The sequence below is a fragment of the Pleurodeles waltl genome, chromosome 7, assembly GCF_031143425.1.
Source record: "Pleurodeles waltl isolate 20211129_DDA chromosome 7, aPleWal1.hap1.20221129, whole genome shotgun sequence".
Taxonomy (NCBI): domain Eukaryota; kingdom Metazoa; phylum Chordata; class Amphibia; order Caudata; family Salamandridae; genus Pleurodeles; species Pleurodeles waltl.
In genome coordinates, this window is record NC_090446.1 from 1515343583 (window position 1) to 1515370476 (window position 26894).

Genomic DNA, 26894 nt, shown 5'->3' on the forward strand with positions numbered 1-26894 from the left:
CAGACACACTGAGTGCAAGCAGCAGTGAGGCTAGCAACCCCCCACCACACACACACACACACACACACAGTGCAAGCAGCAGTGAGGCCAGCTCCCCACCACACACACACACAGTGCAAGCAGCAATGCCATCTCCCCACCACACACACACAGAGTGCAAGCAGCAGTGAGGCTAGCTCCCCCACCACACACACACACACAGTGCAAGCAGCAGTTAGGCCAGCTCCCCACCACACACACACACAGTGCAAGCAGCAGCAATGCCATCTCCCCACCACACAGACACACTGAGTGCAAGCAGCAGTGAGGCCAGCTCCCCACCACACACACACACACAGTGCATGCAGCAGTTAGGCCAGCTCCCCACCACACACACACAGTGCAGCAGCAGCAATGCCAGCTCCCCACCACACACACACACACACACACACACACACACACACACACACAGTGCAAGCAGCAGCAATGCCATCTCCCCACCACACACAGACACACTGAGTGCAGGCAGCAGTGAGGCCAGCTCCCCCCACCACACACACACACACACACACACACACAGTGCAAGCAGCAGTTAGGCCAGCTCCCCGCCACACACACACACACACACACAGTGCAAGCAGCAGTTAGGCCAGCTCCCCACCACACACACAGACACACTGAGTGCAAGCAGCAGTGAGGCCAGCTCCCCCCACCACACACACACACACAGTGCAAGCAGCAGTTAGGCCAGCTCCCCACCACACACACACACAGTGCAAGCAGCAATTAGGCCAGCTCCCCACCACACACACAGACACACTGAGTGCAAGCAGCAGTGAGGCCAGCTCCCCCCACCACACACACACTCACACACACAAACACACACACACACAGTGCAAGCAGCAGCAATGCCATCTCCCCACCCCACACCCCAGTAAGAGCTCAGGTCACCACAAGTAGCCACAGGCGGCCTGGACACAAACTTCCTTGTGGCCCTGCACAGGCGGTAGACTCGGGGGCGGCTGACACACCGAGTCCTGCACACACCCCTCGCCTGGTTGTCTCCCACCTCGGTTTCTGTACCTGCCTACGCACAGTTGCACGTTGTTGGTTTGGACTGTGAACAACGCGTGGGGTGTCCAAGAAACAGAGGACTCAGCGAGTGTCCTGCCAATATCTGTGTTCTTTCCAAACTCGAGCCACTCATCAGTTGTCAGATTTTAATGTGCATTCAAGGGATCAGTGCGCCATGTTTGCACCCATAGGCACTAAGGCTAAACGCACGCTTTAAATGCCAATTCACACCATAAAGTAGTCCCAGGTCCAAATCCTGTCTCCACTGAAACAGTTTCCCAGCTTCTCGCCTCCAAAACATGCACACTGCTGCAGAGGTTAGTGAGAGGGGAGATCACCCTCCCCCCCTCCCCCACAACACACAGACGCCCCTCCCCCCGCCTCGACACCTGCAACCAGAGCTGAAGGCGCTTTGTTTCCAAATCAAAGCAGTGTTTTTGGGTGGGGTGCGAGGGCTGACGGAGAATACAATCCCCTGCCTGGCATCTGCTGTAGTGACACCCTACACCGGGTGGAACACGATCCCTGGGAGGTGCAGGGTCGCGAGGCCTGAGCAAGGGAGGTGGGGGGGTCCTGGTCCAGCAGGGGGCACAGTCACCACTCAAACGATGCACCTCAGTCCTGGGGTGCAGTCAAGGGAGTAACCAGGAAATTAAAATACTCCCAAAATGAACTACAGACTATACCTCTAATCAGGCAGCACGTGAAGTGGGCCAACATCACCCACTTCGAAGTTTCTTTCAAACTTCTATTCATGCATTCGTTCACTCTCCCACCTACTAAGTTCCATCTATTTATCCATCCATCTGTTCACTTTTTATACTCCCATCCAATCAGACTTTCTTCCATCCACACATCCGGTCACCCTTTTCATTTATATATGCTGTATTTCAACCGCCAACTTATCAATATATTCATATATTCATTATTCGTTAATACATCCATGCATCCGTCTTTGGACTATCCGTTCGTCCATCATTTACTCATCTGCCAATCCTTCCATTCATTCACCCTTTCACCTAGCGATACTCTTGCTCTCCCATTCAGCCTTTCACTTTTTCACCCCTCCGCTTATCCATCCTTGCACCCGTCAATTATAACTTTTATTCCCTCTTCGTCTCAGCCCTCTCCTGGTTTCCCCGACAGTGACATTTATGAAAATGTTTTCAGTCCATCAAGCCACGAGGCGGCCTCCGCTGGAACTGCTAGAGTTGGGGGTTCCCTGGGCCCTTGTGCAGCACCCAAACATGCCTAGTCGGGAGGCCCCACTCACCGCTCCGATAAAGCACCCCAATCCGCGCCGCAGGACCCACGTCATCTGAAATGCAGGGCCACGCCCACTGCTCTTCGGTGCACCTCAATATTTCAATCATTGGTTGCACTGAACCCCAATGTCCTGTGAGAGGTCCAGACACAGCCCCGTCAGTGCATCTGAGCCCAGACCCAAGGCTAGTACTGGCCTAGTACTGGCCTAGTACTGGCAGTCAAGTACTGTCCCAGTCTGCTCCGTCAGTGCATTGCAGCACAGACCCAAGGCTAGTACTGGCCTAGTACTGGGAGCTAGGCACTGTCCTAGTCTGCCCCGTCAGTGCATCTGAGCACAGACCCAAGGCTAGTACCGGCCTAGTACTGGCAGCCAGTCACTGTCCCAGTCTGCCTCGTGAGTGCATCTCAGCACAGACCCAAGGTACTGGCAGCCAAGCACTGTCCCAGTCTGCCCCGTCAGTGCATCTCAGCACGGACCCAGGCACCGACTGTTAGTCTAGTACTGGGAGATAGGCACTGTCCCAGTCTGCTCCGTCAGTGCATTGCAGCACAGACCCAAGGCTAGTACTGGCAGCCAAGTATTGTGTCAGTCTGCTCGTCAGTGCATCTGAGCCCAGACCCACGCACCAACTGCTAGTCTAGTACTGGCAGCCAGGCACTGTCCCAGTCTGCCTCGTAAGTGCATCTCATCCCAGACCCAAGGCTAGTACTGGCAGCCAGGCACTGTTGCAGTCTGCGCCTTCAGTGTATCTCAGTCCAGACCCAAGGCTAGTACTGGCAGCCCCGCATTGTCCCAGTCTGCTCCGTCAGTACATCTCAGTCCAGACCCAAACACCCTCTGCTAGTCTAGTACTGGCATAGTACGGTCAGCCACGCACTGTCCTAGTCTGCTCCGTCAGTGCATCTCAGCACGGACTCAGGCACCGACTGCTAGTCTCAACCCTGACCTCTCTCACTGTGCGCGCCTCAGTGCAGTGCATCTCAACCCTGACCTCTCTCACTGTGCGCGCCTCAGTGCAGTGCATCTCAACCCTGACCCCCTCACCTTGCACGCCTCAGTGCAGTGCATCTCAACCCTGACCTCTCTCACTGTGCATGCTTCAGTGCAGTGTATATCAACCCTGACTGCTCTCACCGTACACGCCTCAGTGCAGTGCATCTCAACCCTGACCTCTCTCACTGTGCATGCCTCAGTGCAGTGCATCTCAACCCTGGCCTCTCTCACTGTGCATGCCTCAGTGCAGTGCATCTCAACCCTGACCCCTCTCACCGTACACGCCTCAGTGCAGTGCATCTCAACCCTGACCTCTCTCACTGTGCATGCCTCAGTGCAGTGCATCTCAACCCTGGCCTCTCTCACTGTGCGCGCCTCAGTGCAGTGCATCTCAACCCTGACCTCTCTCACTGTGCGCGCCTCAGTGCAGTGCATCTCAACCCTGACCTCTCTCACTGTGCATGCCTCAGTGCAGTGCATCTCAACCCTGACCCCTCTCACCGTACACGCCTCAGTGCAGTGAATCTCAACCCTGGCCTCTCTCACCGTGCATGCCTCAGTGCAGTGCATCTCAACCCTGGCCTCTCTCACTGTGCGCGCCTCAGTGCAGTGCATCTCAACCCTGACCTCTCTCACTGTGCACGCCTCAGTGCAGTGTATCTCAACCCTGACCCCTCTCACCGTACACGCCTCAGTGCAGTGCATCTCAACCCTGGCCTCTCTCACTGTGCGCGCCTCAGTACAGTGCATCTCAACCCTGACCTCTCTCACTGTGCGCGCCTCAGTGCATCTCAACCCTGACCTCTCTCACTGTACACGCCTCAGTGCAGTGCATCTCAACCCTGACCCCTCTCACCGTACACGCCTCAGTGCAGTGCATCTCAACCCTGACCCCTCTCACCGTACACGCCTCAGTGCAGTGCATCTCAGCCCTGACCTCTCTCACTGTGCACGCCTCAGTGCAGTGCATCTCAACCCTTACCCCTCTCACCTTGCACGACTCAGTGCAGTGCATCTCAACCCTGGCCTCTCTCACTGTGCATGCCTCAGTGCAGTGCATCTCAACCCTGACCTCTCTCCCCGTGCACGCCTCAGTGCAGTGCAGCTCAACCCTGACCCCTCTCACCTTGCACGCCTCAGTGCAGTGCATCTCAACCCTGGCCTCTCTCACTGTGCATGCCTCAGTGCAGTGCATCTCAACCCTGACCCCTCTCACCGTACACGCCTCAGTGCAGTGCATCTCAGCCCTGACCTCTCTCACTGCACGCCTCAGTGCAGTGCATCTCAACCCTGACCCCTCTCACCGTACACGCCTCAGTGCAGTGCATCTCAACCCTGACCTCTCTCACTGTACACGCCTCAGTGCAGTGCATCTCAACCCTGACGTTGTCTCCTCTGCAGGGAATGTCCTGGGCTCTGACCTTCATGGTCCGGTTACACACTTTACTATACTCGGTGAGATCCATCGAAAACCCCACTAGATCCCAGCAGAGTCCGCCAAGGACTCACCGTCATTTGAACCCATGGTTCCCTGATGGACCCCTAAACCAGTTGCTAACTCCTTACCTCCTCCCAACCAGTCCTCTCTCCATACCCCACTTTTATTCTTTACTTGATCCCCAGTATTTCACCCTTAAACCCACCCCATGCCCCACAAATCCCACCCCTCCAGCCCCCCATGATTTTACAACTAGTACCTGCTGTGAATCACCTGCGCACCCGCGGGCTGCAAGGACTCTTTCAGGTATGAGGTTAGCAGCGGTACAAGGGGCGGGGGTCTTTTTTGGGCCGGGGTCTCCAACCTTTTCTGTAGTGAGAGCTACTTCTGATCAGTGAAAAATCACAACTCGCGCACTGTGACCAGGCACCCTCACATCCGGCTTCCTTGACTTCAAGCCTCATGTCCACAGAGCCAGATACTATGCTTTGAACAAAATACTTTGACCGGGGGCACTATGACCGGGCTGCCGTGTGTCAGGGAGAGCGTGCTCTTTGGGTATGTATGAACGTGTGTAAATGAATGTGATATACGTGTATGGGTAACTGAGAACTTGTGTCGTATGTACTTGTGGCACAGGACATACCTTATGCCGTATTTAGCTCAGTTACCTGTGTAGCACATACAGCCAAATTTATGTTTTTTAAATGGGAGAAATTTAAAGTGCAACAATTTTCATAATGTGGAACATCTTTCTGCACTTTAAATTTCTCCCAGTCAAAAAATATATTTTTTCATATATGAATATGGCACAGTGTTCTACTGACCACTAGGAGCAAGAGGCTTTCTGTTTGTAAATAGAGCATTTAAAAAAAAAAAGTGAAAATTAAAATAAAAAAGTTAATTTAATCATAAGGTAATTTTTCGTTTTAATTTTCTCCAATTTAAAAGCAGTGGGACACATGATTTTCTTCTCATCCCCAATACTGAGTTGACAAGGACTTTTATTTAAGAGTTAAATACCTCAGTGCTTCAGTTCATCACCTTTTTGCCCTGGGTCATGAATCTGACTCCAGCTCTGCTGCACATCAGGCCCGGATATCTGAAGCCTGATAATGAAAATGTAAAATAAATACAGCCTTCCCTTGACTTTGAATCAAAACATGGGACCCTGTGCTTACTTGAAAATGAACTCCAGGATGTGAGCTACTCAAGGGCTCCGAGAGCTACTGGTAGCTTGTGATCCACTGGTTGGAGACACCTGTTTTAGGGAAGGAGACAAATAGGTTGACTTGTTACTTTAAGGACCTGCAGTGCAACACCTCACAATTTGGAGCCTGGTGTTGAAATCAGGAGAGCTCGCTCATGTGAGACGGGTGGCACCTGTCCTACTCAGGTGTCGGTTCTTTCCCCAGAGGATAGAGAGGGTGAAATCTAATCTGCCGTAGAGTCTGTGGCGGAGAGGGGGTCCCTTCAAGAACAAACAACAGTCAGTTTTTTTTTCACAAGAAACGCAAAACTAGGGGCAAGTTTACTAACAAGTCACACAACCCCACAAAGATATGACACGTTCCTTCTCTCTCCCTGCGCTGGCACAGAGCACCCTGCAGCCATGGTGTAAGGCTATCTGCGTTACACACAGGATTGTTTTTGTGCAGGAAGGGTCATCTTCCTGCACAAAAACAATCCACAGAGGCATTTCCTCCTCCTACTTGAGCTGCAGGGTGCAGCACACATGGAAAGAGGTAGTAACACTTTCTCCGGGCTACTCCACACCTGGGTAGGCATTTTGACACATTACCAGGTTTACTATCCTTAGCACATATGGCAATGTGCCACAACCATGGGTGGATGCGAGGTAACACCCACTGTCCACCCATGGAACGCCTCGCTGGGGCCAAGTAACAGAAGGTGGGGGCTTGTGCTGCCTTGGGTTACTCCAGATTTGGCAAAGACCGCAGGGCCACACAAGATGGCCTTGCGTTGCTTAGTAACTCTGCTTTGGTGTTGCGTGGCCCTTGCGTTACCTTGCGTGATGCAAGGGTAATACACATTGTGATAAATCTGCTCCTCAGTGCACAGAAGTTACCCCGGATGATAATGGGTAGGGGTATCAGACAGGCTGTTTGTTGCAGTGCATGAGAGGGAACAAGGGTGCATTGTTGGCATTACCTCATGCCAAAGATCACACCTTGTGTCCACATGGGCGCATCTGTGGCTTGGTGCCCTCAGCACTCAGTCTGGTGGATTTGTCGTTTGCAGTCAGGGTGACACTGAGCAGGGAGTGCAGCGCCATGGATTGTGTCTAAATAGTGCCTTGCATTCCAGAGAAGGTGCCAAATTACTATCTGTGCCCGATAAGCAGGTCATTTCATTGGTTTTGGATAAAATGACCCCACTGGCACACCATGTCCAGTGACTTGTGTACACTCGGTCCAGTGTCAAGGGCATGACTATGGACAGAACAGAGAGTGTCTAATCTTAAAGTGTGTGCCCAGGTAGACTGTCCCCATGCAAGTGTGCACCCATGTAAATGTATCTTCAGTGGACACCCTGAAGATGTGGCGTGGATCCGGCCCTCCTGGACGTGTGGATTACCTTCATCTAAGGTCCAGGAAGCATTTACTTACAACAAACAAGTTAATAAAAGCATAGTGCTTAATGGGCTGTCTGTTTTTTTACTGGAAAGTGTGCTCCTAGTGCCATGAAAACACAAGGTAATCTAGGGGGTTTCCTGAGGGGGGGGAGAAAGAGCCACTGGACCTTAGCAGAACCTGCAAAATAAGCCTGTGTATCTGCCAAGCGGATCCAAGGCAGGCTGGGAACTCCCTGTTTTAAGTGGGATGAATTGTCAATGCAATATACTAATCCAGTGTTACCACAGTGCACAGTACTACAAGTGGGCCGGGCTGTCATGTGCTCAATAGCTCACTTCTTCATTTTGAGAGGGAGAGTATCTGCACTTCTCAGCAGAGGCTCAAAACATTTGGAGAGTACCAGCACTTCTCAGAAGGGAGAAGGTACTTTGGAAAAGGGAACCTGCACTTAGCAAACCAGATAGCTGAAAGTGTGGCTCACATTTGCAAATCAGGCCAGTTTTGAACTTGTAAAGACAGGCTGTATGAGTATTTTGCAAAGTATAGGAGAGACTGCAAGGGTTTGAGCTTGCTGCAGGCAATGTTTGTTTTAATATCTGAGAAATCGATGGTAAAAACAGCCTCACTTGGCCACAAAACAGGTCCACAAACTGCTAAAACAAGCTTTGGAAAAGCCAACAGGTCTCGGCAATCCGAGAGGTATCGGTGTTGTCAATGTTATTGTCTTTTAGCCATGTGTTATGGAGTGGGATAATCTATTGGCTTTAAAAAAATAGCTATACAAGACTCAGAACTGGGCCTATAAGGACATTTGCAGGGGGGTCTCGCAATGCACGTCCAGATTAACTACTCTACCTCTCTGCAAGCAGGTGTCTTCTGCACAATGAGCGGCGGGCAGCACTCCAGGCATCAAGGCACAAAGAAGCCCAACCGCCATTGGAAAAAGCCCAGGAGAAGCATCACCTACTAATGAACGTGGATAGAACTCCGAGTAGGTTTTCCCAAGAAGTAGTTACCTCGGGAATTCATATGCGCTGGGTATGTACTCAGAACGGGACAAAGCGGCAAAAAACAGTGAAAGTCTTAAAATTTAAAACATCCGTTACAATTAATACTTATACAATGTTTATTATTTAATGTCTTCAATCGGAAAAACAAGCAGACATTAGATTTAGAGTCAGTGTGTATGTCTCTTGTAGAGTAGAAAATTGTTTTAAATACTTACAAGTGATTTTATTGTATTCTTTACTTCCTGACCAATCAGTTAATGAGTAGCTGATCCATTCTAATCTGACTCCCACGTGCAGAGGGGTGGGGGAATTAAGAAGCATTTGTGAAGGGAAAGAAGCCACTGGGATGGTGCAGGTGGGAGGAGACGGGCAAGTGAAAACATGAGTGCTTGTGTGGAATGCTCAAGAACAAAGAAAACAAGCATTTGCAATGCAACGGGTCTCGCGTTTGCTCGAGTTAGAGCTATTAGCGTTAACTGGACGTTTCTTGACACATAAATTGAAGATGAAAAGTAAAACAGTTGACATAAACAAACCAATTCAAACTGCCACAATCCATGAGCGCGAAGGGGAGAAACAAAAGGAAAAAGAAGTTCGCTCGCAGTCAAACGTTTCAGTAAACGTGCAATTATCCATGTAACAGGGTCGATGGCCAAGGCTGTAACAAAACTGCCTCAAGGAGGGACAAATGTAAAGCATTTACCCATGATAACAAAGGATTTTTGAAAGGCAAGCCCATGAACGAGTGAAAGTGAGGGGCGTGCGGTGGGAGTGGTTAAAAGCCCACAGATAGATTACACGTCAGAGTGCTTGCGCACTCGACCTAAAGAAGTAGCTCCTAAAACGGGTCAGTGGATGGATACAAGTACTTGGTCCATGCTCTGGGGGAGGGCCAAACACAGGAAGAGGCATGATAAATGCATGCCATGGCCAAACGTGAACAAAGGATACGAGAGCAACGTTGGAGTGAACAAATGATGTCTATGAAGCCCACTGAACTGCAAGCATGCGTCTAGCCGAGTCCTAAAAATGGCCCACATACTGATCTGTGAGACCAGTCCATCACGCAGTGCTTGACTGCCCTTTAGAAATTTGTCACAGGAATCATGCGATTGTGTGGCAGTGGAGTTTTTCACATAAATATGCGTTTGCCTCATTTGGCACTTAGATGCATAATCTTAATTTTAACAAAAAAAATATTTCTAGCCCAAATGGTTTAAAGTTACCAAAAACACAGTGACGCGTGTTGCCACGCAGTGGCAGGCCCTTTGCAAAGGTTTATTGGTCACATTTCTGTTTCTTATTGCCAAATTAGGGTGTTTAACTGGTATTAAAGAGGTGCACCCTATGCTCAGACATTGTTATCTAGAGTAAAACATTAAAAATAATGAAGTAATACTATTATAAAATGTACACTCATTTTCACCCCGCATAGTTTGATTTTCTTGCCGCATAATTGAGACCTCCCGTGCTGCATAATTCCAGTGGCCTTGCCTGTTAGCCAGGCAGACCCTGGAGACACTTCTCTGAAAAGGTGGCGCCTTGGTCCCCAGGTGGTAAAACAGGCCAGCTGGTACTCAGGATTACCACTCCAGCACTTCACATGGAGTGAGCGAGGAGGACTCACTATCCCACGACTAAGTAAAATCTAGGGATTCATCTCCCACGAGTTTAAATGGAAAACACACAGAAAAATGAATCCCTATATGAGAATAAAGTATGCTCGTCTGCAGAAAGTAGCTGGAGTCCGCACTGGCACGCGACTCACACCTATTAATTTACAGGCAATCTGAGGGGATTCGTCTTCCTTGAGGCTAAATGAATACTCACACATAAATCAGATGATAATTTGGGATTAAAGTGTTTATGTGCCCAACCTGCGGGGATTCATCTTCCTTGAGGTTAAATGTACTGGACTACCTAAGAATAAATGACATTATAATTTGGATTTAAACTTTATATGCACGGAAAATCAATGGAGTCCCAATGGGCACAGCCGCCTTTTCCCACTAAATGTAATTTTTGGAGAAACAGGATTCATCTTCCCCGACAATGAACGGTGTTATGTTATATGTTATGTTATATGGATTTGAATAGCGCATGGCCTACCAGCGCTTAAGGCTAAAATAATAGTGAGAAAGAGTTAGAGCGCGAGTTACAATTTAAATAGCCAAGTCTTCAGAGCCTTGCTGACTTCTTGCAGACCGTGGGGTAAGGAGTTCCACAGCTTTGCACGCTGATATGCCAAAGATCTTCCTCCCCATTTAGCTTTCCTTACTTTTGGGATCACTGCCAGGCAGGCTGATGAAGAGCTAAGAAGTCTATTACGTAGATAGAAGGATGCTAGAGTCACCACATTACTGGGCCTTTATTATGTAGTGCTCTATGTAAATGGCACAATGTCTTAAATTGTATCTGCGTCTCCACTAGAAGCCAGTGACATGAGGCAATTCCTGCTCTTGTAGATTGGTGTTTGGGGATTTTCAGCAGCCAACGCGCAGAAGCATTCTGAACTGTCTGTAGTCTTTTAATTCCATATCCTGGTGCACCAAGGAACAGTGCATTTCCATAGTCCAATTGTGAGCTAATCAGTGCGTGTATGATAATTCTTTTCACTAAACAAGGTAGGATTGTAAAGACCCTTCTTAAAAGCTTAAGGATACCATAGGAGGTCGCAGCTATTTTGTTGGCTTGATGGGCGATTGATAATTGGGGGTCGAGCCATACACCCAGACTTTTGATCAATCCTTTGGGAGGAGGTAAGGATCCCAAGCCTTCGCTAATTAATGGATTAGGGATTGTCTTTGTGTGTTGTCCGAGTATCATCACCTCTGTTTTTTCATCGTTAAGTTTCAACTTATTCCTGGTCATCCATGCTGCTACAGCTTGGAGACAGGAGACAATTAATGTACTTGTACTACAGGGGTCATTAGACAGAGAAACAACTAACTGCGTGTCATCTGCATATGACACTAAGGTTAGTCCAAAAGGTTTAACTATATCTGCCAGGGGTCGCATGTAGATGTTAAACAAGATCGGGCTAAGAGAGGACCCATGTGGGACTCCGTAGCAATTGTTGGTACATTCTGAGAAATAAGATCTATCTATAACTTGAAATGTTCTATTCTTAATAAAATAAGTGATCCAGTCTAGGGACAGACCAGAAATTCCACTTTTCTGTAGCCTGTCGATTAAAATATCAAGATCAACTGTATCAAAGGCGACGCTCAGGTCTAGGAGGATGATAGCTGTCTCCAAACCCTGGTCTAGGCGCCTTCTAGCCTCTTCCGGGACCGCAATTAGAGCAGTTTCAGTACCGTGTAGTGGTCTAATGCCCATTTGAGTGGAGTGTAAAATATTATTGTCCTCAAAGAAACTGTATAATTGGGTATTGACGTGTTTTTCAACAATTTCGGACATCACAGGCAATAGTGAAATAGGCCTATAATTGCTAAGCAGTACCGGATCACGATTAGGTTTCTTTACAAGTGGTTTGACAATTGCCTGTATCCGCTGGTCTGGCACGACGCCAGAGGATGGAGAAAGATTAATAAGATCTGTGATGATGGGAACGGTCATTGGCGCTCCCTCTGACAGCACTTGAGGAGGGGCTGGATCTAAAGGAGATCCTGATTTAATGATCAGGAGATATCTCCTGACATCTTCTTCCAATAACGCGTAGAAATCTGATAAAACCACGGGGGCCATATAATGCTGGTCGAGTGTCTCCCGAGTATAATCAAAAGCAGGGGGGAGGTTGTATAAATATCCAATACTTTTTGTTGGAAGTAAGAAGCAAAGTTATTAACATGTTCCTGCAATGCTTCCAAAGGACTAGATTCCTCTTGAGACTGAGTAATCTCGTTAAGGACCCGAAAGATCTCTTTAAGAGAGTTTGCCGCCCGCTCAATTCTTGAGGAATAATATCTTGTTTGAGCTATTTTTATCTCAGTATGATATGATCGAATCGCGTTCCTATATTCTTGTTTTATTGCAATGTCATACGACTTTCTCCATTTCCTTTCCCATCTTCTACGTTCTCGTTTGAAATGTAAAAGGCGGGCAGTAAACCAGGGTGAGATCTGCTTATGTCGTCCCTTTCCTTTAGAAGACAGCGGTACAAGAACATCTAGACTGACGGTAATCCATTTGTTAAAGGACTCCGATAGGTCCATAACATAGTTCTGGCGGGGTGGTTTAGACTCTTCTAGAGTGTGGATCCAGTCATCGGCTTTTAAATTATGCCAGCGTCTGGTAGGTGGAAGGGTGTTATGGATCAGTTTCCTGTGCCTAGGTATGTCTAATTTAAGTGTTAACAGAGAGTGATCCGACCATGCTAATTGTTCTGTTGGCAGAGGTTTTAGTTCTTTAACATTTGAAAAGACTAAATCAATCGTATGACCCCATTTTCCATTCACTTTCTCCACTTCTCTCTTACCCTTATTCTTTTTAAGGTAGAGTGGCAAGTGCTCTGACCTGTTGTAATCTGTGGGCTTTTAACCACGCCCATCACTATCACTGGTCGATGGGCTTGCCTTTCAAAAATCCTTCATTATCATTGGTAAATACTTCACACACGATAAATGGTGGTGGGGACTCGTGTGAAAGTCGCCCAAGGGCACACGGGTTATAAATAGCAGCGCCGTTCACACCTTTCCTTGGGGAAATGTCTGTGGTCGGGGTGGGGGGGGGGGGGGGGGGGTCACTCAAAACGAGTGTGAATGAGAAAGGGGGAGGGAGACACGGCGAAAGTGAAAGGGAACAACGGGAAAGTAAAAACAGAAGAGAAAGTAAAAATAAAGTCAAACCAGAAAGAAAAATTAAAAGCGGAAGTAAACACGAAAAGCTGGAAAATATGAAAACGAATGAAAATGACAGAAAGGTAAAAAGAAGAAATAAAGGGAAGAGCTAGAAGTGCAGGAAGGAGGCAGGTGAACAGATGTGTCCCGAAAGTACTTCCGGTTGTGCCAACAACAGAAACCTTGTGGGTCTAGGGCGCGTCACTGCTGCCAGTGTGCCCGCCCCTGTGGGGGCTCAGAAGGTGGTGGTCCCTGGCCCCCACAAGCCAGAGGTGTACACTGGCCAGCCAGGGTCACACAGTGCGTCAGGCGGGACAAGTCACCCACAATGGTGAATGGGGAAATCCAGGTGAAAAAAAAAACAAGCATTTGCAATGCAATGGGTCTTGCGTTTGCTCGAGTTAGAGCTATTAGCGTTGTAAATTTCTAGCTGGACTTTTCTCGTTACATAAATTGAAAATGAAAAGTAAAACAGGTTGACATAAGCAGCCAAATCAAAGCGCCATGGCCGCCTTGAGCGCGAAGGAGAGAGACAAAAGGAAAAAGAAGTTCGCTCGCAGTCAATGGTGCAAGTTGTGCAGCAGCACCGGGGTCCTCAATCCTCAGGGGCCCATGGAGCCCTGATTGTTGCTGTATTGAGCTCTCCAGCTAGTGAGCTGGAGTGCATTCCCCTAGCCTGCCCTGGGGCCCATGACCCCGTCGCTGCGCACTGAGTGAGGCAAACCTGCAAGACTGCAAAGGAGTCAGCAAAAAAAATGTTTGTCAGCTACCTTCACCCACTGGTCTGGGAAATGCAATTTAACATTCTGCTTCCACCTGCGCACAGCATGGGGGAGGGCACGAACAGTCCCTAAAAAGTGGTGCTCCACCAAAACCCAGACGGGGGGACTGGGTGGCCTGACAAGCCGCGCGCCCTTGCGAGGAAGAGGAGGGTCTGACGTGGTACGAAAGAGGCCGATACTGTCCTGAGGACATGTGGACCAAGGGATGCATCAACGAGAGAAGCCAAGGTCATGACCTTGTGACAGCGTCTGCGGGGATCCCAGAGCCCGAGGCCACCAGTCCAGGAGCCAACCACAGGCCCAGCTTCAGGGGCTGTCCCGCCGTCCGAGGGGTCCCATCCTACAGGAACTAAAGCTGGAGACTGTTTCGGACACACCGTGACCCACTTGTGTCAGCAATGGTGCATGGCCACAGCAGGGGTGCTCCGGGGTTCACCCCCACAATGCCCCCCTGGCTCTGCCACACACGGGGCAGTGGCTCTTGCCAGGCACAAGGGCATCCTAGTCTTCACAGCATGGCCACTCTGGGGGCAGGGCCATTTTAAAGAATTGACGCGGGCCCAGGCAAGACTTATTTTGGGGGGGCCCTTATATGGACCACATTTTGAATTGTATTACCCAGTTTCCTGCAAACTCAAGCCCACATGATGCCAAACAATACTGAATTATATGTCAGACTTACAGGTCAGACACAAGCAGTAATCCTTAAAATGACACTGGACAGAGAGGGAGAGGTGTTTAGATAGAGAAATATAAAAGACAGGGGACAAAGATAGAAAGTCACTTTCCCAGGGGTGCCCTTGGAAGGTGGGGGATCTAAACAATATCCACAGCTTAAAGTGTCTCAGTCTGGGGGCAGCACCAGTACAGTGCTTAATTTGTGAAAACATAAGTGCCTGGACTCTCGCCAGGAGGACACTGCAACTTGCACCTCCCAAAGCCCCTGCCAGCCCTGCCAATGACACAACCAACACAACTACTAAGCATGGCACTCCTCCAAGTGGGGTATTTCAGACTATTCCAGGCCCCAAAGCTATACCAATGTCTGGGCAGCAGGTATTCCTCATTTTAATGTTTACTGAAATAATAAACCACTGCTGTGCTAGTCTCTAAATTAGTCAAAGAGCGCCACTATGTGGCAGGCTGTCATAAGTGCCAGCGTAGACAAGTGCCGGTGCTGAGCACTGGAAACCACTGGCTCAAAATAAGCACTGCAGCAGCCTAAGGAAATGCAGACATACTGACATTTTCTGTGGTAGTTCTTGACCCACATAACAGTTGTGCAATTCATTTTCTGAGAGTTTCAGTGCAGAACGTTGTCTAATACAAACTTGCTCTAAAAGCCACTCCACAGACGGGATTTCACATTGGATTTAGGGCTTGATTTATACTTTCTTAGCGTCGCATTTGCATCATTTTTTTGATGCAAAGGCGGCACAAACTTACAAAATATAATTGAATTTTGTACGTTTGTGCCGCTTTTGTGTCAAAACATGATGCAAATGCGGTGCTAAAAAAGAATAAATGAGGCCCTTAGTGTCTGCTCACGATGAGCAGTGGTTATTGTGCTGGAGCACCACCAGGACAGGGTGGGAAGTGCCCTGCTGTCTGCCAGCGGGCACTGATGGGCAAACATCCAGCCTGTGGCCCGAACAGGAGACCTATCATCTAATGTGGTGGGTTCAAGGGCCCCAGAGTCCTGTGGCGTCTGGCACGGGGCCCGGGCCCACGACTCCATGGAGTCTAGGAGTGCCCACTGCAGTGCCAGCTCCTTCACTGAGCCTTGGGGGAGCAGCCCTGGCTCTTGTGAGGTGCCACCTGCCACAGCTGCTAATTACAGGCCTTACAATGTTTCATGAACACTGCCAGTGAGCAGGTCGGCCCTCTGGGTCTTGTCTCCAGGCTCTTGATGACAGAAGGAGGTGGTGGGAAGAAGCAGAGATACTACAGAGTGCTGTTTAAAGACCCAGCACTCTGCAGCTGGATGTCTGGACTGCCCAAGCCGGAGAGGCCTAGTTCAACCATGACCCCATTACAGACACAATCCATTTTATTTAGCAGACATACTGCGCATGCCTCAGGCAGCAGCATATACCGTCTGGAAGGTGGCTGTCAGAGCGCACTTCAGTGCATCCCCCCAGGCCAATGAGAAGCCACACAGAGCAGCAGGGGCCGGACCCCCAGCACTGTCCAAGCTTTCTTTTGGGCTGTGTTTATCTATCAAGACGCTGGGACAGGAACCAAGGTGGGTCTTCCTCTCAGCCCTGGCCCTGCTGCTCTGCCTGGCCCCTCGTTGGGAATCGTGACTCGAGCACCGGGGCCCTGCTCTGGAGCCTCCGAGTTACCAGCAAGGGAAGCAAGTTACTAAAACAAAAGTTGTTTCTCTGTGCAGGAGCTTCTGAGGGTCTGAGAGTGAATAAGATCAAATGAGAGAGCGAAAGTGCTTGAGAGGGTCAATGAGAATGACAGGGAGTGAGAAGCCGAATTTGAGAGACTGGATGAATAAGTGAAAGTGAGGGACAGAATGAAGGAGTGGGAGTGCCTTGGAGGGAGGGATTTGGAATGGAAGTCAGTCAGGCGTGTAGCTTATCAGTGCAGCCGAGGGAGGTGCACTAGGGCACAGTGAGTGGGAGTGCCTTGGAGGGAGGGAGTGAGTTGGAGTGAGTCAGGCGTGTAGCTATGGGAGGTGCACTAGGGCACAGTGAGTGGGAGTGCCTTGGAGGGAGGGAGTTGGAGTGAGTCAGGCGTGTAGCTATGGGAGGTGCACTAGGGCACAGTGAGTGGGAGTGCCTTGGAGGGAGTGAGTTGGAGTGAGTCAGGCGTGTAGCTATGGGAGGTGCACTAGGGCACAGTGAGTGGGAAAGGCCGCTGTGTAAGAATGAGGGAGTAGGGGTGCATTGGTGTGTAACAGTGGGTATGAGTAAGTGAGTGTGCGAGTCAGAGTGAGTGATGGAGATGAGAGGGATTGCGAAAGGAGTGAGTATTAGCGAGAGAGTGTGAGTGAGTAGGTGTTTATGAGTGTGAAACTGCAGCTGGCAATGCCATGCTCAATATAATTCTGGGCTTATGGCAGCACCCAGGGCACCATGCTGCCACTGACATACTGGAGGGGTCCTTGGCATAAGAAAGGGCACCCAGGGCAAAATGCAGGCCTAGGTACACGAGAAGAAATGCTTGGCACAGAGGCCCCAGTGGAAAAATGCTGCCACTTGCATTCTGGAGAAAATTCTTGGCATGGGGGCACCTGTGACAAAAGGCTGGCATTGGGACATTGGAGGCAATTTTTGACTTAAGGGAGGGCGCCCAAGGCAAAAACACAGACCCCGAAATACTGGAAGTATTACTTAACATAAGGGAGGCACATATGGGAAAGGGCTGAGGTGGGCATTCTAGGGGATAAGCCACGGGTAGTCTCAATGGAAACATTCTGATACGGGAATATATATAATTATTGGCATGAATGGGGTGGGGGATTAGCCATAAGAAAAGTCTAGCGTGGGCACAGTAAAGACAATTGTTAACCATATGGGGAATTTGCAAGGTCAGTTCTGAAAAAAACTTTAAAAATATGCCTCCTGGAACACACAAAAGGTGATAGGGCGTGGCATGGTGGGCAAAAGAACGATGGATTGGAACGCTACCCTGAAGGATTGGCAGTGGTTAGACTTATTGCAAGCATTCCCCCCGTCACCTTTTGTGCGTTTGATGTGCCACCCTAAGTGGCAGAGGGATGCCCAGCCATGGATCCCGTGCTCACTGTGTCACTGGTGAGAAGCTATACCTGCTATTTAGTCCCAATCAAGGCGAAACCGGTCTTGGGTTGCTTGTGCTCTGGGCACCGAGTTCTGTTAGTCACCTGGCACAGAGCCCTGTCGTGCCAGCGTCCGGTCACCAGGGCACAGAGTTCTGTCGTGTCAGATGGTGAGTCCCCTGGGCAAAGTCCTCTGGCCTAAGGGTGGGTCTCCAGGGCACGATGCCCTGTGTTTTCGAAGGAGGTACATGAATACAGAGACCTCTGACCTTAAGGGCGGTGCCCAGGTGCATTGGCACGTGCCTGCAGATAAGAGTCCTGCGGTTTCAAGGAAGTGGGGGCCCTGGGCACAGAAGTTGGAGGGGGGTCAGCTGCCCACGGGGTCCTGTAATCTGATGGAGCCCTGTGGTGTCACGGCTTTGGGAGCCCTGGCACACAGTATGAAGTCTCAGGTAGTGTGACCCCTTGGGGTATGGACTCCTCTGGTGTCTGTGGTGGAGGGAGATCCCCGTGGGGTCCTTGGATCGCAAAGAGATGGGGCCCTGGGCACCTAGGTCCTCTTGTTGGGGTAACAGCTCGACACAGGATTGCGACTTGGTGGAAAGGCACGCATCCCTCACTCTTCTCTCGAACACCCCCACCCCGAAGGCCACAACTCCTGGCCGTGCGCCCATTCTTTCGGTGGCCTCGCAGCTGAGACAGTGTACTTGCCTGTGGCCTTGGTTTCGTGCTGTGACTATGGGAAACCCTCAGGGACGTTTGCCGAGTACATGAATGTTGCTAACAGGGCTGCAGCCTGGTGTGCACCAGCAGCTGTGCAGGGGGCGGGAGCGTGCACCCATGCACCAAGCGCTTTACATGGTCCCTGTGTCGATCTGAGATCTCCCAGCTGGCAGGGCGCGCTCGGGGCCTGCAATGAGGCATCTTGAGTTGAGGTTAGCAAGAAAGAGAGGCTGAGATGAGCGGAGCGGCCGATCGAGGCGCACGATGCACCGCCTGCACCTGTCCCACAGGCTCTAATATGCATTATAGCGCCTAGAATCATCCCTGTACAAAGCCGGGCTCCCTTTCACAGCAGGGGCGTGACGGCTTCGTAGACAAACCATGCGAGTGACGTGTACAACCCAGATACTTTTGTGAAACAAGGAAACACCGTCAAGACCCATCCACCCTACCCCACCCCACAAAACAGAGGTTACAGCAAAATGCTTGGCCGGGAAGGATCCGGTAAATGGGGCTTTGGAGTGGTAGCGCTTCGAAGCCCTACACAAACAAGCCCCGCGGCCGTCATTCTTAGCTGGCACGCTGCTGTTGCCAAGTGTTCCATATTTCGACACACATCGCACCTGCCCGCCCTCCCCTGTGTGTTTGTGTTACGTGCTTTGTTGACATGTGCAAAGTCCACAATGCTGGGTAAACTTTCAGAGCTCTCCGGCTGCCCCATGACTGGCACGGGTACCTCAGAGACGCGTACTTTCGTGCTCCCAGACTACAGCAAGCATTGGCAAAGCCAACGTTCCCGACTGAGTGCTAACGCATGCATCCCTCTAAAACGAGACATCCAGGAGGGAGCCATTGGGAGAGAATGGAGAGGTGCGTGGTTGTAAAGTAGTCCCTCGTGCAGTTTGTCACTGGTATGGTACGATTCACTTATTGACTGCAGACACGACATAGTTCTATGCAGGCACTGCAGTGGAGGGATACACATAAAGACCCAATACCAACAGATGAGAGGTAAGCGGTTCACAAGACTGAGCCAACCCAATATTTGATTGACAAACACTCAAGCCAATGGCCGACAGAAGATGGTGGAAGGCAGCGACTGTGAAAAGGACGACCTAAGAACTACTCTGTTGTATATTGTTAGCAATAGGTCCCTTCTCAAGCTGCACTGCAAAACTCAAAGCTAAAAACAGAGCACAACCTGAAAAAAAAACAACTGAAAGAAAAAGAAAAAAAAACAGTGACAAGTGGCCCATACCTGCACAACTAGGGAGCGACTTAAATAAAACCGAGAACTACAAGTCCCAGAATGCAAAGCACAGTAAGGATCAGACAGAGTCCTCAGTGAACTAGGTGACATACATTGAGATATGTAGTATAAAAGAACCCCTGGCACATCCAGAGACTCCCTGGTCCAGCGGGGGCGAGGGGGCTGTGAGGATAAAGGCAAACAAGTCGTGGGCCTGGCCCTTCCTTTTACAGCTCACTGGAATAGACCACGAGGATAGACTGAGGCGAAACCACTGCAGCACCTTCCGGTTACCCCAAAAACCACAACCTACCGACTTCGGAAATACCATAAGACCCACCCGTTAGCACAAGACCCCCAAACTACCAACCTTAAAGTACTGCAGCACCTACCAGTTACCCCAAAACACACCAACTGCAAAAACACCACAAGACCCCCAAACTACCAACCTTAAAGTACTGCAGCACCTACCAGTTACCCCAAAACACATCAACTGCAAAAACACCACAAGACCCCCAAACTACCAACCTTAAAGTAGTGCAGCACCAACCTGTTACCCCAAAACACACCAACTGCAAAAACACCACAAGACCTCCAACCTACCAACCCGAAGAAAGTATTGCAGTACCTGCTACCCCAAAACCTACTCTACCGATGTGGAAACACCATAAGACCCACGAGTTACCCCAAGACCCCCTACCTACCTGCAAGTGCTGCAGCACCTACCTGTTACCCCACAACACACCTACTCACCTGTTACCCCAAGACCCCACCTACAAACCTAGAGAAAACACTGCACCCCCCGTGCCCCAATACTCACGCCTCACTGATCTGTAGAAAATACTGCCATACCCCCCTGTTACCCGAGTACCTTCAACCTACCGACTGCAGAATACCATAAGAATCACCTGTTACAACAAGGCCCACAAACTACCAACCTTAAAGTAACGCAGCAGCAACCTGTTACCCCAAAACACACCAACTGCAGGAACACCATATTACTCACCTGTTACCCCAAGACCCCACCTACCAGCCCAGAGAAAACACTGCATCCCCTGTGCCCAAATACTCACGCCTCACTGATCTGTAGAAAATACTGCCAAACCCACCTGTTACCCGAGTACCTTCAACCTACCGACTGCACAATACCATACGACCCACCTATTTACCACAAGGCCCCCAAACTACCAACCTTAAAGTAATGCAGCAGCAACCTGTTACCCCCAAAACACACCAACTGCAGAAACACTATGTTATTCACCTGTTACCCTAAGACATCACCAACTAGCCTAGAGAAAACCATAAGAATCGCCTGTTACCTCAAAACCGTCAATCTACAGGTATGAAGGAAACACCACAGCACCTGTTACCCTAACCCCCACAGCCTAGCATCATGAAGAAAGTTCTGCAGCATTTACCTGGTACCCCCAGCACCTCCAGCCAATCAGCTTTAAGCTGAGGTTCCAGCTACCCCTTGAATATTCCACCCTGCCCTTTGAGCCGGCGGGAGAGGAGTTATTTGACTTGGGATAGTTTCAGTTTTGCTTTTAGGTCTGGCATTAGTCAAGAACTTTTGATTGTGCTTCCACCATTTTTTTTTATTTTTGTGACGGCGAGGCAGCCCCTCCAACGTACTTCTATAAACAGCATGACAAACCAAAATCGTTCACAAAGCCAAAAAGCCTGAGGGCCAACGTCAGACCGACCGTGTTTAGCAATGCTTGTTATCTTTAGAATCTGGAACTCCAAGTCCCAGAATGCAACGCAGTAACCTGGGCTAGGTGAGTGGCTCTCACTCAAAAGGCACATCCTGGGGTATTTGAGACAAATCAAATATCATTGGCAACTGGCACAAATGAGGAGAATTACCCAAAATAACATTCGTGACAGATCGATGTCTTCTCTCACCCCAACACACAACCGTGCCAGCCCCTCCAAAGCTACCACCCGGAGAAGTACCGCGGCACCCACCTGTGCCCGCACTTATAAACCTGTAGAAAAGACACTAGAACCCGCCTGTGAGCTAACCCCCCGCCCCCCAAAAAATACCACCCGGAGAAGTACCGCGGCACCCACCTGAAGGAAACGCATCACCCACCTACGAACCTGAAAACAACAGCCTGTCCGTGAAAGCGAGCACAGAGCTCCACGAACCCCAGAAACAGGACAGCCCCCCGAACCCCCAAAGGAACAAGTCGGGGCTCCTGGTCCCCCCAACAGCCAGGACATCCGATGGGAGCCCGGAAGTGCCCGCGCAGAGAAAGAAAGCAGAGCATGGCAAGGTGACTGGTGGCACGGAAGTGGGCACAGTGGACCAGGGTGGATGCCAGGGGGAGGGAGCCGGGGTCCCCCGCTCCCATCAAACTCCAGGTCTGCCTCCCTTCCGGGTGACCTCCGCGAAGGATAAACTTACTTCAAGCGCCCCCTCTAGTGCGATGCGGTCCCCCCGGTTCTGGTGCCGTCCAGAGTCCACACTCCGGTGCCCCTCTCTGCCCCCGGAGTGAGGTATGGGGGGGCTGGGGTGTTTGGTGGTCCAGATGGAGGAGGGGGGCACGTCTCGGCCCTCTGACTCCTGCTGGATTCGACCCCCGGTGCTCCAGGGGTTCGGGCCCCTCGGTGACTTTGGTCTCGGGTTCGACCCCTGAGGCTGCAGCAGGTGGATGGCCCGAGCTCTCACTCGCTCCTGCGCTCCCTCCTCCTCACTCACCCTCCCCCGGGGGAGGAGCTTCTATTCAAAAGAGCAGCGTGTGTTCAAACAAGTTAGCAGCCTGAGAAAGGGGAGCAGCTCTCCTCCCCCCGCGGCGTGTGCTCCTCGTCACCGACGCTGTAGGTTGGGAGGTGCAGCCGCGCCACAAGCGAGAAACACACACATACCTCAGTGCGCCCATCACCTGTCCCCCTCCAACAAACACACATCAAAGAGCCCCACATCCCCTCTGTGCTGGGAGGTACAGCCTATGTATGACCTGCCACAAGAGAGAAACACTCAAACATACCTCAGTGCGCCCATCACCTGTCCCCCCCAACAAACACACATCAAAGAGCCACACATCCCCTCTGTGCTGGGAGGTACAGCCTATGTATGACCTGCCACAAGAGAGAAACACTCAAACATACCTCAGTGCGCCCATCACCTGTCCTCCACCAACAAACACACATCACAGAGCCCCACATCACCTCTGTGTGCAGGGAGGTACAGCCTATGTCCTGCCACAAGCGAGAAACACACACACATACCTCAGTGCGCCCATCACCTGTCCCCCCCCAACAAACACACATCAAAGAGCCCCACATCCCCTCTGTGCTGGGAGGTACAGCCTATGTATGACCTACCACAAGCGAGAAACACATACATACCTCCGTGCGCCCATCACCTGTCCCCCCCCAACAAACACACATCAAAGAGCCCCACATCCCCTCTGTGCAGGGAGGTGCAGCCGCGCCACAAGCGAGAAACACACACATACCTCAGTGCGCCCATCACCTGTCCTCCCCCAACAAACACACATCAAAGAGCCCCACATCCCCTCTGTGCAGGGAGGTACAGCCTATGTCCTGCCACAAGCGAGAAACACACACATACCTCAGTGCGCCCATCACCTGTCCCCCCCCAACAAACACACATCACAGAGCCCCACATCCCCTCTGTGCTGGGAGGTACAGCCTATGTATGACCTGCCACAAGAGAGAAACACTCAAACATACCTCAGTGCGCCCATCACCTGTCCCCCCCCAACAAACACACATCAAAGAGCCCCACATCACCTCTGTGCTGGGAGGTACAGCCTATGTATGACCTACCACAAGCGAGAAACACACACATACCTCCGTGCGCCCATCACCTGTCCCCCCCCAACAAACACACATCAAAGAGCCCCACATCCCCTCTGTGCTGGGAGGTACAGCCTATGTATGACCTACCACAAGCGAGAAACACACACATACCTCAGTGCGCCCATCACCTGTCCTCCCCCAACAAACACACATCACAGAGCCCCACATCACCTCTGTGTGCAGGGAGGTACAGCCTATGTATAACATACCACAAGCGAGAAACACACACACATACCTCAGTGCGCCCATCACCTGTCCTCCACCAACAAACACACATCACAGAGCCCCACATCACCTCTGTGTGCAGGGAGGTACAGCCTATGTCCTGCCACAAGCGAGAAACACACACACATACCTCAGTGCGCCCATCACCTGTCCCCCCCCAACAAACACACATCAAAGAGCCCCACATCCCCTCTGTGCTGGGAGGTACAGCCTATGTATGACCTGCCACAAGAGAGAAACACTCAAACATACCTCAGTGCGCCCATCACCTGTCCCCCCCCAACAAACACACATCAAAGAGCCCCACATCCCCTCTGTGCTGGGAGGTACAGCCTATGTATGACCTGCCACAAGAGAGAAACACTCAAACATACCTCAGTGCGCCCATCACCTGTCCTCCACCAACAAACACACATCACAGAGCCCCACATCCCCTCTGTGCTGGGAGGTACAGCCTATGTATGACCTGCCACAAGCGAGAAACACTCAAACATACCTCAGTGCGCCCATCACCTGTCCTCCACCAACAAACACACATCAAAGAGCCCCACATCCCCTCTGTGCTGGGAGGTACAGCCTATGTATGACCTGCCACAAGCGAGAAACACACACATACCTCAGTGCGCCCATCACCTGTCCTCCACCAACAAACACACATCACAGAGCCCCACATCCCCTCTGTGCTGGGAGGTACAGCCTATGTCCTGCCACAAGCGAGAAACACACACACATACCTCAGTGCGCCCATCACCTGTCCCCCCCCAACAAACACACATCAAAGAGCCCCACATCCCCTCTGTGCTGGGAGGTACAGCCTATGTATGACCTACCACAAGAGAGAAACACTCAAACATACCTCAGTGCGCCCATCACCTGTCCCCCCCCAACAAACACACATCAAAGAGCCCCACATCCCCTCTGTGTGCAGGGAGGTACAGCCTATGTATGACCTGCCACAAGAGAGAAACACTCAAACATACCTCAGTGCGCCCATCACCTGTCCCCCCCCAACAAACACACATCAAAGAGCCCCACATCCCCTCTGTGTGCAGGGAGGTACAGCCTATGTATGACCTGCCACAAGAGAGAAACACACACACATACCTCAGTGCGCCCATCACCTGTCCTCCACCAACAAACACACATCACAGAGCCCCACATCACCTCTGTGTGCAGGGAGGTACAGCCTATGTCCTGCCACAAGCGAGAAACACACACACATACCTCAGTGCGCCCATCACCTGTCCCCCCCCAACAAACACACATCAAAGAGCCCCACATCCCCTCTGTGCTGGGAGGTACAGCCTATGTATGACCTGCCACAAGAGAGAAACACTCAAACATACCTCAGTGCGCCCATCACCTGTCCCCCCCCAACAAACACACATCAAAGAGCCCCACATCCCCTCTGTGCTGGGAGGTACAGCCTATGTATGACCTGCCACAAGAGAGAAACACTCAAACATACCTCAGTGCGCCCATCACCTGTCCTCCACCAACAAACACACATCACAGAGCCCCACATCCCCTCTGTGCTGGGAGGTACAGCCTATGTATGACCTGCCACAAGCGAGAAACACTCAAACATACCTCAGTGCGCCCATCACCTGTCCTCCACCAACAAACACACATCAAAGAGCCCCACATCCCCTCTGTGCTGGGAGGTACAGCCTATGTATGACCTGCCACAAGCGAGAAACACACACATACCTCAGTGCGCCCATCACCTGTCCTCCACCAACAAACACACATCACAGAGCCCCACATCCCCTCTGTGCTGGGAGGTACAGCCTATGTCCTGCCACAAGCGAGAAACACACACACATACCTCAGTGCGCCCATCACCTGTCCCCCCCCAACAAACACACATCAAAGAGCCCCACATCCCCTCTGTGCTGGGAGGTACAGCCTATGTATGACCTACCACAAGAGAGAAACACTCAAACATACCTCAGTGCGCCCATCACCTGTCCCCCCCCAACAAACACACATCAAAGAGCCCCACATCCCCTCTGTGTGCAGGGAGGTACAGCCTATGTATGACCTGCCACAAGAGAGAAACACTCAAACATACCTCAGTGCGCCCATCACCTGTCCCCCCCCAACAAACACACATCAAAGAGCCCCACATCCCCTCTGTGTGCAGGGAGGTACAGCCTATGTATGACATACCACAAGCGAGAAACACACACATACCTCAGTGCGCCCATCACCTGTCCTCCACCAACAAACACACATCACAGAGCCCCACATCACCTCTGTGTGCAGGGAGGTACAGCCTATGTCCTGCCACAAGCGAGAAACACACACATACCTCAGTGCGCCCATCACCTGTCCCCCCCCAACAAACACACATCAAAGAGCCCCACATCCCCTCTGTGCTGGGAGGTACAGCCTATGTATGACCTGCCACAAGAGAGAAACACTCAAACATACCTCAGTGCGCCCATCACCTGTCCTCCACCAACAAACACACATCACAGAGCCCCCCATCACCTCTGTGTGCAGGGAGGTACAGCCTATGTCCTGCCACAAGCGAGAAACACACACACATACCTCAGTGCGCCCATCACCTGTCCCCCCCCCAACAAACACACATCAAAGAGCCCCACATCCCCTCTGTGCTGGGAGGTACAGCCTATGTATGACCTGCCACAAGAGAGAAACACTCAAACATACCTCAGTGCGCCCATCACCTGTCCTCCACCAACAAACACACATCAAAGAGCCCCACATCCCCTCTGTGCTGGGAGGTACAGCCTATGTATGACCTGCCACAAGAGAGAAACACTCAAACATACCTCAGTGCGCCCATCACCTGTCCTCCACCAACAAACACACATCACAGAGCCCCACATCACCTCTGTGCAGGGAGATACAGCCTATGACCTGCCACAAGAGAGAAACACACATACCTCAGTGCGCCCATCACCTGTCCCCCCCCAACAAACACACATCAAAGAGCCCCACATCCCCTCTGTGCTGGGAGGTACAGCCTATGTATGACCTGCCACAAGAGAGAAACACTCAAACATACCTCAGTGCGCCCATCACCTGTCCTCCACCAACAAACACACATCACAGAGCCCCACATCACCTCTGTGTGCAGGGAGGTACAGCCTATGTATGACCTGCCACAAGAGAGAAACACTCAAACATACCTCAGTGCGCCC

General features: G+C 51.0%; 1 protein-coding gene across 5 annotated transcripts in view; it reads right to left on the reverse strand.

Moving 5' to 3' along the window:
* Positions 1 to 22367, reverse strand: part of PHLDB3 (pleckstrin homology like domain family B member 3) — a 166158-nt gene extending 143791 nt beyond the window's left edge. For 2 of the 5 annotated variants that reach the window (XM_069201320.1, XM_069201318.1), the window contains exon 1: positions 22076 to 22367. The gene's annotated coding sequence lies outside the window, so the exon portion shown is untranslated. The remainder of the gene's footprint in view (positions 1 to 22075) is intronic. The other 3 variants (XM_069201321.1, XM_069201319.1, XM_069201316.1) reach the window with 2 other exon arrangements.
* Positions 22368 to 26894: the final 4527 nt, after the last annotated feature.